General features: G+C 39.9%; 1 protein-coding gene across 1 annotated transcript in view; it reads left to right on the forward strand.

The window, feature by feature from the left end:
* Positions 1 to 2,283: 2,283 nt before the first annotated feature.
* Positions 2,284 to 15,978, forward strand: part of tspan4a (tetraspanin 4a) — a 180,753-nt gene continuing 167,058 nt past the window's right edge. Inside the window, exon 1 of the mRNA XM_085357304.1 lies at positions 2,284 to 2,308. The gene's annotated coding sequence lies outside the window, so the exon portion shown is untranslated. The remainder of the gene's footprint in view (positions 2,309 to 15,978) is intronic.

The raw sequence follows: 15,978 nt of genomic DNA on the forward strand, positions 1-15,978 counted from the left end.
TAGCACGTCAATCCCCAGGTTCTAGCAGAGCAATAATATTGTCGCTTATATTTAATAGCCTGTAGGGCTGCTTGACTGGAAGATTTATATTCTGGGGTACCTCACAGTTGACATGTGATATCAAACCACAAACCACAAATAAAATACATTGAGCATATTTATTGAACAATGGCTACCCCAAGGGCAAATAAAGTTTACATTTTTTCATTTAGGATGTAACTTTTGTGTTTTACCTCCGGTAAAGTCCTTGCTGGACATACATTCATGTTGAAAAGAAAAAATGTATTCACTGGACTTTATATAGACTTTTAAAGGCCTCAGTTAGCATGTTAAACATTAACTTTCATGACAATATGATTGGAGGAAAGCCAAACATGTATGGTTTGTTTGGAAAGGCTACCAGGACAAAGCTTATTCTCTCTAAGAAGAACATGGCAGCACACCTTCTGTTTGCAAAGATGCATCTGAGCCAAACCCCAACTCTTCTGGAAAAATGTGCTTTGGACAGACGAGATGAAAGTGGAGATGTTTGGCCATAATGCACAGTGGCACATCTGACGCAAAACAAACACAGCATGTAGGCAAAAACACAAAATACCACAACGGTGGAGGGGTGATGGTTTGGGCTTCTTAGAGGATATGAACACTTTGCAATTATTGAGTCAACCCTGAATTTATCTGTATACCAAAGTATAGCAGAATGTCTAAAAAAGAAACATTTTGCAATGGCCCAGTCAAAGTCTAGAACTCCCTACACTGCAAAGAAGACTGGGCCAAATTTTCTTCACAGCAATGAGAGAGACTGATGAAGTCATAGAAAAAATGGTTACTTCAAGCTATTGCCACTAAAGGTGGTTTTGCAAGCTACTGAATCATGGTGTGTACTTAGTTTCATAAGGCTGCATAGAGTTCTGTGAAAGCTTTCTTTTTCCAATGACTGCAGGGCTGAAGGAATAAAGGATCAATCTTTATAGAGCTTGCATGCAAATTTTTCATCTACACTGTGTGTGAGATCTACTGAGAACACGTGTCCAATTTCTTAAAGTGTAGCAAAATCTACTCGTCGTACTCATCAAAAATGGATCCCATCAGTATTTGAGGGCATCTTACATACTTGACTTTGAAATATACAACACTTTTTCCACAAGAGCAGACAGCATGTTTTCTAGTTTTGTTTGAGCATTTTTAAGCTTTCAGCACACTTAATCACAATCTCTCAACCATGTCATTCAGCTTGTGCTGCCATCATTCAATTTGTCAGCACTTTAGAAAAGAAAAAGTACATCAAATATTTGAACCCCACAGGTGGAGTAGCCTTCGGTCTGCTGATAGTGCTGAGCACTTGGAGCCTGTGGTGCAGATGGTCTGTACAGGTTGACTCCTACTGATGTTGGAGATCTTCTGACTTTTGCCACCAGGAGGTCAAAGTTCACATGGGAATAGAGCAAAATTTATTCAAGGTTTCCTGGTGATGTGTCCTTATGACCTCTCTTCTAGCATCAGGGACACTGGTAGTGTAAAAACAGCTTCATTAATTACTGTTCTTTATTTTACCAGAGCTTCGGCCTCTTTACACCCCAGCTCTTCTACACCTTGGAAGTCAGTGATGTTGAGCCAAAAACCTCCCTTCTGTGTCCTTATTACTGGCGTCACTAGTGAAATGTCAGCATAACTGCTAGATATTTTGAAATGTGACATCTGACATTTTTATTTAAGTATGGATGAATTTTAATGGGAAATTACTGCCAAGCTTGAGAAACGGTTAAATAGTTAGCAGACATAGTTATGCTGAAAATGTATTGCAAGGCACAGACTCTTTACATTTCTTTTGATTTGCTGGACAAATATATATTTATCAAAACACTGTGAGCTCTGAAAATCAGTGTTTTGCAGGTATGTGATGGAAATATCAGTGTTAGTTGTTGTTTTTTTTAAATCAAGTATTAGCTTGGAAACCATCAATATGTTTGTGCGTGGACAAAAAAATGTCTTTACTTTATGTAGTTATTTGTATTGATCGGATGCTTCTTTGAAATCACCCACTGTGTCAGACTAAATTAGCCCATAAATAACCTGTGGAAATTGTCAGGGGGCGCTCCGCTCCACAAAAGATGATTATTGATTTTCAGTGCTGTAGCGCTAGTGAACACTAGATGTCGCCATTTCGCTGCTCGGCGGCTGTCACATGTGCGTCCATGTAAAGAGGGAGAGGGAGAGAGGGCGAGACCGAGTGCGGTTAAGGGACCGATTTGAGAAGTTTTGTCATAGACTGAGTAAAGAAGAGAGACAGCCGTGAGAGAAGTGAGCGGTAAGTCACTTTTCTTGTCATAACTATTAGGCTCTTACTTCTAACTTCTCCTCTTCTCTGCTACTTTCTATGTTCCGTCGATTTTCTAGCTCCAACAGAGATGTCAGTGACCTTGTTACAGAGATTTAACGTTGATAAATATAAAGCTTTCATGGGCTGAGGTTGTCTACTTAGAGGTGATAACCGTATCCTGGTGCCGTTTATCTTGTGCGAATTGTTTAATGAACGTTGCACTCCGTTTACTTAAAGGTGGGATTAGATTAATCATACTTGAGCTCACTCATCACCAATAAGGGGAAAAAAAACTCTTTCTAACACTGGCCTGTCTGTTTTTAATACTTGTGAGCCACTGTCCATACTAGCTGTCCTGTATGTTGTGACTGTGGATATCTGGGGATGTTTGGGGATGGAGCTCTCTGATTGGCAGAGAAAGGGTTTCCTGGGTCTCGATGAAAGAGACAAAAATAAACTTGTGGAGAAGAACAACATTTCGAAATACCAACCATTCCTGAAGCTATCCCCTCCCATTAGTTTTCCTTTTTTTCTCCATGTGGGGTTAGAGGAACTTAAGGCCTCGCTAACTTCTCAAAGTTGTGGCTGGTCTGGCAAAGTGCAGAGGAATTCTCTGCCATACAATACAACCCTTATGTTAGGTTAGCAGAGGTCTTAAATCCTCCCATATGAAGCTGCCCCAGTATTCATGTGGCACATTAAACATTAATCTCAACTGAGATTGAGTTAAATTGCTTCTGGAAATCTGGTCTAAAACAGGAGATAATCTTTTACCTCTGGGCCCATCTTGTGTTATTCTTACTGTTGGAAAAAAAACATATTTACATGTGTGCCAAAAAGTCACACATGTAAATAAACATTATTATAGAGTGAGAAAACCAGTTGTATGCGCACAAACAGATGCCACACTGTTGTTGTGACCACAATCCAATGCAGCTATAGGACTTTTAAATAGGAAAAATCTGTGCTAGAAAAAACTCCCACTCTTTATAGAGCTGCTGTGCTAAACAAACAGGGATCTGAAGGTCATTTTCTTCCTTTTGGAGTTGCTAGTTAGTGTTACGCAGACCTTTAAACTACTGCCCACATCTTTAAAAACAAAACAAAACAGATTAAACACTGTAATATGCACCCATGCAGCTGCCAGTTATTCCAGTAGGTGCACCTCTGTAAACAGCAATGTTACCTTTACGAAGGCTATCATATTCAAAATGAATTGACCAAAGTGTTCATGCATACTGTGCGCATGCTCGGAGGCTGCAGTTTGTTGACATTGACTGGCTTTTCAGTTATTTCTCCTGATATAACTGACAACTGATATAAATGTCAAGGATGGAATATTAGAAACACAAAATGCAGCATAATGCTATTCAAAAGCAGCACAAGCTGACCTGTATCTGGCTGTATCTGCCATGGTCAAGCTTTCTGTGAGCTCACGATTTTTTTCCTTTGGGTTTAGAGATATGATTTATGTTCTAGCTCTATATCTCATCCTTTCAGTAGAATATTATTTCCTCATGACTGAGTTTCCCTTTTTTTCCAGTCTGTGGAAACATTAGGGTATGTGATATTTAGTTTTCATTTTTTGTACTACCTCTGTCTCAATAGTATCTTCTATGTTCTGTTTGGCTTCTTCTTGTTTCGTCAGTCAGATTCTGTTCAGCTGTGCTCCCTGGTGTTTCCCACCCCCTTAATTACTTGGTGTGTCATATTGTCTGAGTCTCCCTCTGTTCTTTGTTGTGTTCAGTTTCCTTCTTATAGTCTAGTTCCTGGTTTTTCCTCACCTGAGTTATTTTCGTATGTTGTGTTTTGTTAATGTAAGTTTAGCACTAGTGACGGTGTGATGAAGCCCCGTGAATGTGCTGAATCTTTCCAGCCAATTCCTTCGCCAAAACACAGATCACACGAAGCCTTGTTCAACAGCTTCATTTTCGAGTCCTGCATTTTGGTCCTACTCTGCTGCCACATAGCCGTCCCTGACAATATTGTGAAGAACCTAATGTGATGCTTTTGTCCTGTCCTCTTCTGATAATCATTCCAGCACCTAACTTAAATCCAAAATGCAAACACTGCACTCACTACCCACTTAATTAGATACTTGTTTCCAGTACCAGGTTGACACTCTCCTGTACACATCTCAAAGGTCTATTGGACTGAAATCTGGTGACTGCGGAGGCCATTTGACTACAGTGAATTCATTTTCATGTTCATGAAACCAGTTTGAGATGATTTGAGCTTTGACATATCCTGCTGGAAGCAGCTATCCATGATGGTACACTGTGGTCATAAAGGGATGGAGATGGTCAGCAATAGTGCTTAGATAAGCTGTGGCGTTTAAACGATGCTCAGTTGGTACTAAACGACTTAAAGTGTGCCAATACATTGTTCCCCACATCATTACACGACCACCAGCCTAAACAGTTGATACAAAGCAGGATAGATCCATGCTCTTACATGGTTTATGCCAAATTCTGACCCTACCATCTGAATGCTGTAGATGTTGAGATGCAACTTCTGTGAGCTTGTTTGAATTGTAGCTTCTGTCGCAGCTCACTGGATATTTTCTCTTTTTCCGATCATTCACTCTACAGAGATTGTGTGAGAAAATCTAAGAAGGTATGTCGTTTATGAAACAATCAGATGAGCCCACCTGGCATGAACAATCGTACCACCTTTTCACCACCTTTCTTCCTCATTCTGACGCTTGATTTAGACCAGGGGTCTCGAACTCCAGGCCTCGAGGGCCGGTGTCCTGCAGATTTTAGATCTCACCCTGGGTCAACACACCTGATTCAAATGATTAGTTCATTACCAGGCCTCTGGAGAACTTCAAGACATGTTGAGGAGGTAATTTAGCCATTTAAATCAGCTCTGTTGGATCAAGGACACATCTAAAACCTGCAGGACACCGGCCCTCGAGGCCTGGAGTTCGAGACCCCTGATTTAGACCTTCATAGGTCATCTTGACCATGTCAAGATGCCTAAATGACTGAGTTGCTGCCATGTGATTGGCTGATTAGGTGTTTGCTTCAATGAGCAGTCGAACTGGAGTACGTAACAAAGTGGCCAGTGAGGGTGCGTTTTTTTTTCAGTGTTAATGAAAAATAATGAGTATAATATGAATCACATCAGGCTGATTGCCAAAATGCATAATTCAAGTTTGTAAATGTGGTAACAAAAACAAGAGATAAGACAAACTTTAGAACAAACATACACATATTAAACAGAACCTCAGTAAATTACACTGAGCAATCAGTAAATCTATCGGCATGTTTTGGGCACTTTTTCCCTTTTAGAAAAAAGGAAAAAAAAAAAGTTATGCTTACATTCTTTATGCAGCCGACTGCTGCTCATGGAATCTCCTGCTTTTACCCATCTCACAGTGACAGTCAGTCAGACTACCATAACATATTCCAGGATGTGCACACGGTTAAACGAAGGAAGCAGCTTCCTTTCCCCAATGTGTCCTCACACATTCCATCAGCTCCAGCATGGCTAAACTGATGAACTGATGGCTCTGGACAGTTGGCAGCTGCCACCCCACTGTTTACGTTTAGCCTGCAAAAAGTGTCCAAGACCAAAGCTGCTCTCTCCATTTAGAATTTTCAATCTGACATTTCTCGCTGTCTGCATTTCCCTCACTGCTTTACGGCGCACATGGCACCTAGCTCCGACTGGAGCTGTGAAAATGTGTTTGGGAGAGGAGGTGCTGAGCACTTTCTTTAATAGTCACAGTTGGTGATGTTTGCCCAACTCTAGCTCTGTGATCGACTTGTGGGCTTAGGTGTGGCTGCTCCCTGGATAATTGCCCTGAACACTGGCTGTACTGAAGGTGTATGTAACAAGGCTGCATTGTACTGCCGCCTGCAGCTCTGTGTGTGTGTGCTTGTATGCGCTGCTCTGTTCTAAATTCACTCTACCAATTTTCCCTCAGTTTTATGTTCCTTCACTACAGCTTTTCGTTTCTTTTTTCCCAGATTTCAGCTGGTGCAGCTTTGTTCCCCTAGTATATTTTATTCCTGCAGTTTTCAGCTCTATGTTCTTATAGCACACTTTTCTCCAGCCCCGCAAAAAGAAAAAAGAGCCAAGAAGCAAAGCACTAAATACTCAGTATTATGCTGAATACAGGTAACGTGCAAGGTGTTTCTTGAGTGTCTGATTATAATCTTTCTCCTGCAAGGAAACAAGATGTTGCTTGATATCAGAAGAAAAAATGGGACGTCTTGGGTAAATCAAGGTGAAGGATAGCAAAACTATGTTTCAAAAATAAAGGGAAAAGGTTATTATTCAGTGGCAGGACGGTGGCACGGTGGTTAGCACTGTTGCCGCACAGCAAGAAGGTCCTGAGTTCAATTCCACCATCAGGCCGGGATCTTTCTGTGTGGAGTTTGCATGTTCTCCCTGTGTTTGCGTGGGTTCCCTCCGGGTACTCCGGCTTCCTCCCACCGTCCAAAGACATGCAACTTGTGGGGATAGGTTAATTGGATAATCCAAATTACCACTAGGTGTGAATGTGCGAGTGAATGTGAGTGCGAATGGTTGTCTGTCCCTATGTGTTGGCCCTGCGACAGACTGGCGACCTGTCTAGGGTGTACCCCGCCTCTCGCCCTATGACAGCTGGGATAGGCTCCAGCGCCCCCCGCGACCCTGAAAAGGATAAGCGGAAGCGAATGGATGGATGGATGGATGGAGGTTATTATTCAGAATAATGAACACTAATAGTAAGCAACACTGCAGACTATTGAGTTATATCAGAGCAAATTATAAATTGCTATGATACAGCCAGTATAAACTCATTATCGGGCCAAACAGGCACACTACTAGATAAGATACAGAGACATTAAACTTTAATGGCCCTGATGGGTGTAACTAAGTAAAGGCAGCAGAGGGTATTTAAAAATACTTTTACATTTGACCTTTTGGGTTGTGGTAAATACACAAATTCTTTACCTTTTTAAAAAGTATATAAACCATGTATATTTCCATGATGTATTCTGGCCAGTCAAAATGCATTTCAGTGAAATAATAATAATGGATTGGATTTATATAGCGCTTTTCAAGGCACCCAAAGTGCTTTACAATGCCACTATTCATTCACTCTCACATTCACACACTGGTGGAGGCAAGCTACAGTTGTAGCCACAGCTGCCCTGGGGCAGACTGACAGAAGCGAGGCTGCCATATCGCGCCATCGCATTTAAATATTAAACCTAAAAGTAACATTATGACAAAACCTAGCCGGTGCTTTCATTCTTGGTTACCTTCACTGGTTTCCAGTGAAATTCAGAATTTATTTTAAAGTGTTATTAATAAAATATAAAGGCCAACATGCTGAGACCTCAAACCAGCAGTTGGCCTCTCGGATCATCTGATCAGGGTCTTTTAACTGTTCCACGCTCTTTATTGTAAATCCGGAGGAAGCCACGAGGTTGCAGCTTTTAAACTTGCGAACAGCCTTCCTAAGCCAGGACGCCTGAATCAGTGGTTTCTAATCTGTGTTGACGTGAGTATGTAGGAATGAATGTGAGGCCGTGTGCTTGACTGTGTGTCTGTATGTTGGAACCAAGCAGACGAGGTTTTTGGTAGAATCAATCTGTCTGTAACCACGATAGCTTTAAAGGTTTTTATTGAATTTTGATAAAACTCTGTAGAGGTGTAGATTCGTGTCAAGTCTGGTGTTTATTTTCAACATATTAAAAGTATGGCATAAAGTGCATTTGACCTCCGATCTCATGTTTGCATTTCACATCTGCCTTTCTTTGAAGTTGACCCAAATGTGTTAACTTTTACTGCACCACAAACTTCTTAAAGTAAAAAAACCCCCAAAATAAATATATGGAAAATACAGTAATGTCCCTTAAAAGTAAATAAGTCCCAGAGAGTGAGCTGCCCTGGCAGCGGGCTGCGCTCTCTGAGTGTTTCTCGTCTTTAAAATGTGGCTTTATCCAAACTTTGAAGCACTTTGTAGCTGTGTGTTTTAAAATGTTTAACCCTCTCAAGGCAGGCGTTGCCAATTTGCAACAGTTAAAAACTAACAACCTGATTGTCCCACATAGATATTTTATGAGGTTTTTTTACTCAGAAGTACCACTGCAGGACTTGGTTGTGCATTAGCAACAAAAAGTTTAATTTAAGCCTGAGAGGGTTAAACAGATCGTGAAATGGGGAGGGTGTGCCTTCCTATATGATGTGAGGCGAGTGAGCCATGTGATGTGCAGCACTTTAGCTCACAGGCTTTGCTCTGACTTATGTTGCATTTATATTATTGCAAGATAAAAAAAACAGCACCTATTGTACGTAATGCTTACAGTCCTGGCATGGTGCTGAATTTGTAACCTATCGGTATTACTCCTTGTGTCATTTGTTAAAAGTGTGTCGAACAGCAGCCAATATGTGCCACTCTTGTTCATGTTTGTGGTGTTGTTGGTTCTTTAACTTTGTTACTTTCTGTGGAGAAGACAAAAGTCATAATAAAGCTACACAAACCAGCAGTAAGCCTAGAGGTAAACAAAGTGTTGAAAGTGCTTGAAGCTACTTCTGCTACTTTTGTCCTTCCTGTGTGCTTTCATTTTTTGTGTTATTGATGTTGTGATATGGAGTTGTTGGATGGAGGACTGTATGTCTCAGAGATGATTGAAAATCTCCTCTGTAATAGATACTGGGCCATGAGTCTGGATTTATAAGTGAAAAATGGATGTCATCAATAAACCAGTAGGCTCTTATTTATTTATTTATTTTTTTACTTTAACTGAATGTTAAATATAAGAGCATTGTGTAAAAGGTCCACATCACACAGTGTATATAAACTTTTCTTAAAGCAGCAGCTCGTTTTGCAAGAGAAGTTATCTATATGATAACTAAAAAACTAGTAAGCAGCTCTTAGGTCAGATTAGCATGAAATCAGGGAACATAAGGCAGACTTAGGCAGTTCCCAAAGGAAACAATGTCCACCAGCATACCTAAGCACTTTCATTTACATTATCTGTACAACAACAGAAGTATTACAAGTGGTGGGACTGCTGCTGGATGGATTGAATTTGTTTAAGTTTGCTGTCAACAATAAGAAAAGGAAATTGAGGCAGAGTGTGTTTGACAGCCATTGTCACCAATGACAATAATTTTCAGTTAACAGCTCACACTCGACATCCCACTTGGTAGTTGTTTTATTTTTTCCCTGCCTGTCCTCTCCGGCTGTGAGGCACCAGCATGGCCTCTTACATTCTGAAGGGTCTATTTTGTCTGTTCCTCCTTATTGAGAGCTCTACTGAGATGTTAGCGCTGAGTGAAAACCACAAACCATAACTCACTTTTTCAGTGCTGCTAACTCCCGGTCTCACGCCCAGTTTAACACAGAAAAAATACAAGGCTGTTTTCTTTCCCCCACGCTGCTTTTCTTGATGTTATCTCCTTTCCGCACACCTTTCATCTCCCTCTGTCCACCGTAATTTACTCCATTTACCCCGACATGCCCAGCCATACATTCTATTTTTCTGTTTAAATGGCTTGCCTTTCCTTTTACAGGATAAAAATAGCAGCAAGAATTTACGCTCTGTATATAGCTGAATCTTTTTAGCATTCTTGGTGGTGCAACTGTAGACTAATCTTTACATAGGGTGTAATTTTCAATTCTTCAACATGTAGACATCCTTCATGCTCCCATGTCCTTATTCAAAGATTCTCGCAAAGCTTTCTCTCCACCAGCTCTGTTTCCTAATATGAATTGAGCAAAGGTCTCGGTAAGAGCATGCCTCTCATTTACATTAATTTCTGGCAGCCACTCGTGGTTGCTGATCTTAATACGTTTAGTCTAACTTTGTTGAAGTTGGCTCCCCAGACGTGGATTATTCTATAGCTTCAGAGTGAAAATCAATTTTCATGACTTTAAAATAGAGATTATCTGTCTTCTAAAAGTAGAAGTAAAATGCCTTCAGAAAGTTTTCAGACCCCATGACATCCTGCAGCGCGCCAGACTGAATACAAAGGAAGTGGAATTTGTTGTTGACATTCGACACAGAGGAGGTTATAATGAAAAACTGAACACAGCTTTAATTTTGTGCCTCCCCTAGTTTTTTTTTAAACATTTAACACAAATTGTGGTTTATAAATTATAGCATCAACTCTTCTTAGATGCCCTTGTTTACTTGTCACATCTGGGGTTTTTTTTCTTTTTACCAGTTCAAAACGCGACGTTTCTTTAAAGCTCAATAGGGAGCCTGTGTGAACAGCTATCTTCAAGGCACTACAGACTTTGATAGGGATTCATTCAAGTGTGTGTGTGTCTGCGTTTTTTGTCAGCCACTCAAGCACTTAGACGTTCTCATGCTGAAGCTTCTCTACTTTGCTTTACGACTGGTTCCCATGCACTTTTCAAGAGCAGAGCTGAAGCCTATTACAGTTTTATCAGTTACCAGCATAAAAGTTTGCTGTTGTCAAACACACTATGTGTTGATCTGATGAAGGTATATGAAAAATAAAGAAGCTGCTAATGTGAAATGTTAAAAAAGCTTTATTATTGGTCCGACAAATTATTAACCACTCACTTTTATTTGGTCTTATGATTGGCGAAGTAATCAGGTGCTTGGTGATTAAATATTGTTTTGTGTACAGGCACTGTACATAAGCAAAAATACCATTTTACCTTTAAAGCAGCTTCATTACATTTGATTACTCTGCAGTGGTGACAACCATTAGAGGTATTTTCTGTCCGTCCAGCAGACTGTCTCATTCTTGTACTTGCCATGGTTTTGGATGCCTGAAGGGAATTTCATTACATCTGGCATGCTTGTCTACTTAGAGACACTGTGACCTCTCAAAAATGAGTTTTTGGGCACAATTCAAGAATTCATACGACAAAATTTCACAGGCTTGTCTAACAGAATAAAATGATGAAATAATGACATTTTATAGGCAAAGGGTGGTGATGTAGTAATTTCCGGCTAAAACCCTCTTCTGGAGGTTATTTTATCCCACAACTCAGGAACAGAAAGGGGAGGTTTTTGACCTCATTTCAGGCTTTGTCTGATGCTGTCTTAGCAATGAGTAACCGTGATAACTAATAACCCAACTTTCTTGGAATTTGAGAGATTGTTTTAGTCTTTTTGCTGCTAATTTTGCTGACAACAAAAATTACAAACTGTGTGTTGTCATAACCCAGCCGAGCAGATGTGGACACCCAACTTTGTGAAGAGGTGATGTAGGGGTTTCAAACTGGTACCATAGGAGTATCTAGTAAAAACTTCAGATGAGTTTGAATGAGTTTTTCAAACACTTATCCAAGTTAGGGTTGCAGCAGTCATATAGTCATATGGGGCCTTTTTCATAACTGTGACTATGTGCAATATATATCTGACAAAGTCTACAAAGAATGATCATTAAGTTCTACATGTTCCCTCACCTCTTTAGAGCATTTTTGCTATTATTGTCCAGCACCCAAATGTCCAATTTTTGGTTCACTCTCTTCTCTCTCATTGGCTTTCTTTCCAGGTAACTGTTTTCCAGTTGCTCTCAAATGAATAGCTTGTAAATAGAGATGGGCATCATAATGACAACTAGGGCTGGGTCGTCACTGATTTCTAGAATTGATTCGATTCCGATTCACAAGGTCCTGAATCGATTTGATCCACGATTCGATTTGATTCGATTTGATTTGAATCTGGGAAACTTTGCCTCAGACAGTCAAAAATATTATAATTCAGATCAGTACATTTACATATTTTTGTATCTATAAAAAGGAAGCTGACACTTTCCAGACTTTATCAAAGGTGTGAGCATCACAGCAGATGCCTTTGTGTCAAAGTAGCTGAAGATAAAACACAGAAAAACATAAAGGTGATTTTCCTGGCCTGGATTTTATAAAAATATTCTGCAGTACATCAAAAACGAAAGAAAACCATTAATCAACATATGAACATTACCTCTGAAGTTACAGCGGTTTTATTAGAGACACAGCTAAGCGTTTTGCATTTTGAATAATTTAAAAAAGTCTAAATTTGTTCAGAAGCCTATTGAACAGCAGAAATTAGGTTTTCTTTTCGGAAGTAAGTAAAAGGAAAAAAAAAAAACATTGGCCGACAGCGCTGTAAACAACGGTAGACTTGTGCGTAACAAGCAAGCGAATAATGCAGAAAACAGATTTTTAGACGGGAAACTGTTCGTGAAGTACAGACAGACAGAGAGAGAGAGAGAGAGAGAGAGAGAGAGAGAGAGAGAGAGAGAGAGAGAGAGAGAGAGAGAGAGAGAGAGAGAGAGAGAGAGAGAGAGAGAGAGAGAGAGAGAGAGAGAGAGAGAGAGAGAGAGAGAGATGTGCATGAAGTGTGATTTTTATTGTGGTGGAAGCAAAACAGCAAAAGTCAGAGTGAATCCATGACGATGTTTATGTGAAGCTTAGTTTGGATCTTCTTTTGCTGCTGGTTCGGTCAATATTGTTTGGAGAGAGATAAAACTACAGCTTTAGAATCAGTACAAAAAGGGCGTAAACACAAAGCGCAGACCCGCCGAAACATCAGAATCAGCGAGCTGTCGGCTTGACAACGCCCCTAAATCACCCCAAAACATGTCGGAAAATGTGGATTATATCGCTATCATTTTCAGTAGTGATTGGGAGCCTTTACGACACAAACGGCAGGCAGGCATAGTTAGGGAAGTAATTATAGTGCAGCATTGTATTAGAAGGTAAAGTATTTTCAACAGAGATTAAGTATAGAACGTATTTAATTTTGCAAATGAATCAAAATTTTAATTTGTATTGTTTTTTAATAGTACAGTATTAGATGATGGTTCTTGACAATAAAAAAAATGAAACAAGGAGAAATGAAATTGAGTAGGCATTAACAATAAAAAAGTCAGTTTTAAAATTACAGATATATTGTATGTACACAATGTTAAAAATATATACAATAAGATGTATAAAAATAGAACAGTTGACTGAAAAATGATAAATATAACAAAAGAAGTATTCAAGCCAAATTTACAACCACCTTCAGCTCCAGTATGAGGAGGACTTAATGTTAGACTCAATGACTGCAAAGTGAACAGGCCTGTGATGGCAAAACGAGCCTAAATCATCACCCCTCCCCTACCGTGCTTCAAAGCTGGTATGAGGCGTTTGTGCTGATGTGCTGTGTTTTGGTTTCAAATAAGGCAGATCAACAAAATAATCACAAAAATGGCATTTTTTAACTAGAGTTTTCTAAATCAGTGTCATGCTCATGTTTCTCATCCATGCATCCATCCATCGACCTCCACTTATCCTGATCAGGGTCGTGGGGGGCACTGGAGCCTATCCCAGCTACTATAGGGCAACAGGTGGGAAAGCCCTGGACAGGCGCCGGCCTCATACAGGGTTAACAAAGAGAGACAGACAATCATTCACACTCAAACCTCACATCAATGTCTATGGGCAATTTAGAATCCACAATTAACCGAACACCACTAACTGTATATTTTTGGACTCTGGGAGGAAGTCGGAATACCTGGAAGAAACTCAGACAAACACGTGGAGGACATGCAAACTTAGATCATGGAGTCGAACTCAGGTCTTGCTGTGGTGCACTATGATGCAACAGTGCTAATCACAGCGCTGCCCTCATGCAAGTAAAATTCAGTAAATTATTGACAGTCTTTTATCTTTAATGAAATTTGAGGAGCTTTTAGGTCTTTTTGAGGCCCTTATGAAGGACATGGATATATGTGAGTTATTTGCACATTCTTTTAAGCTTTGATTTATGTTGTGGACACAGGGATGATGTTACATTTATTTTATAAAGTTTACCTTGATTATTGCGTTAATACTGTCATGGTCCTGAGTCTGAGGACTCAGTGTTTTGTGTTTCCTTATGCTTTTGTTCATTCCGAGTGTGTATTCTGTTGTGATTTTGCCATTTGTTAGGTTTCTGTTCTTTGCCTGCCTGCTCCCACTTCTCTGTGTTCCCTCTGTCTGTCCATGGTGTTATTGTGTCTGCTCATGAGTCTGCCTGTCAAGTTCAGTGTCCTGTCTGGTTCTCTGTGTCTGTTAGTTTCCTGTTTTATTCTGAAAGTTCATGTCTCATGTCAGTGTGTTCAGTTTTACCTCTCCCCTGTCTCGTTAGCCTAATTGCTCCCAGCTGTGTCTCCCTCCTGTGGCCCTGATTACTCCCCGTGTATTTAAGCCCTGTGTTTTCCTGTGCTCTCTGTCGCGTCGTCTGTTTAATTCCATGCCAGTCTGCATTATTCTATGTTACTCGGTACTCATTCTGCATCTCTCTGCTATCTCTCTTTGTGCATTTTACTCCTCCTCCCGTGCGTGTTTGGTTTAAGTTTTGTTCGTTAGTTTTCCCAGTTTAGGTTTGTTTACTCCCCGCTCTGCTCTTCCTGTTTTGTCACCTTCTCACCGCTGTAAATAAACACTCACTCGCACCCCAGCCAGTACCTGCATTTTGGATCCTTTTTTCATACACCACACGACTGCCCCAGCCGTGACAAATACACTTTAAATTCATGTTATTTTTTAACACTTCTGCCTGTTATGTTTCGCAGTGTCCACGCTACCATGATATGCTTCTTTTTTTCTGTGAAATATGTGAAATAAACAGTTTGTTGTCCATTTCTGAAGATTTTCTCATCAAAGCAACTCTGTGCTTCTGTTTGTGTTCCTGATCTGTCCCCTGCTCCATTTTTCTTGGTTTCTCAGTTTGTTTTGATGGTCAACACTGAGAAGAAACTGCGTAGTTGTAGTTTTCTATGTCCTAATGAAGCAGCCTGCTGTGCACTTTCAAACTTTAGCTTTTAATGTTCAGTTTTACTATCGTCTCCGACACCATGTACAGTATGCTGTCCAGTCATTTGTAATGCACGCAAGTCGACAAGTTAATTGAAGTCCCAGAAAAGACATTTAAGAGAACGTGGATGGATGTACCCAGATTTTTAAGTTTTAACTGTAAACAGCTCTAAAGTAAAAAGAAACGATTCACTGACATTAATTATGGGTTATGTGTTTTTCGGGAAAGAAAACTCTCTGGAGCTGCTTTACACTGCCCTCGTTAGTAAGAAAGTCCAGATTGTGTGCAGTTAGTGTATCATTTCATAACCAGACAGAACTTGCAATCAATGTGGAACATAGAGCGAGACTTTGGACTGCACTCAAACAATATTTCACTGCATGTAATCTAAATTTATGATTAAAATGTGAATCCAAAGGTTTCGCTCATTGTTGAGATGAATCTCCTGGGTACAACCTCCACTGAAAGAGTCTGTATTGGACAGTGTTGATCAGAATGACAGCTGGGCAACATCTGCAGTTACTTAATGAAGGAGGTGGTCTGTGGAGAAGACAGTAAATCAATAGGCAGGTATGTTTCATATCTATCATATCAACAGCAAGAACATAATGCAGGAACTAGTGTTCATATCAATTCTTATTATTTTGTCAGTGTTTGGCTTTCTTTTTTAAACTGATCAAAATATTAAAGAATACCTTCTGACCAAAATGCAGATATTAAAAATATATTTGCATGAACAAAAACGTAGATTCAGTTAAGACATAATTTTCTCTTTTTGATCTTCAAACGTCACTTTTTGCATTTGAATCACAAACTTATACTCGCAATAAAACGTGCTTTGAGTGCAGTGTGAATAGTTTGGCTCTTCTGTTTAGTGTAGAAACCAATTATGCATGATTGGAT

The sequence above is a fragment of the Diplotaxodon limnothrissa genome, linkage group LG1 (genome assembly GCF_057381915.1).
Source record: "Diplotaxodon limnothrissa isolate DT_005_m linkage group LG1, D_limnothrissa_male_GT1.1, whole genome shotgun sequence".
NCBI lineage: Eukaryota > Metazoa > Chordata > Actinopteri > Cichliformes > Cichlidae > Diplotaxodon > Diplotaxodon limnothrissa.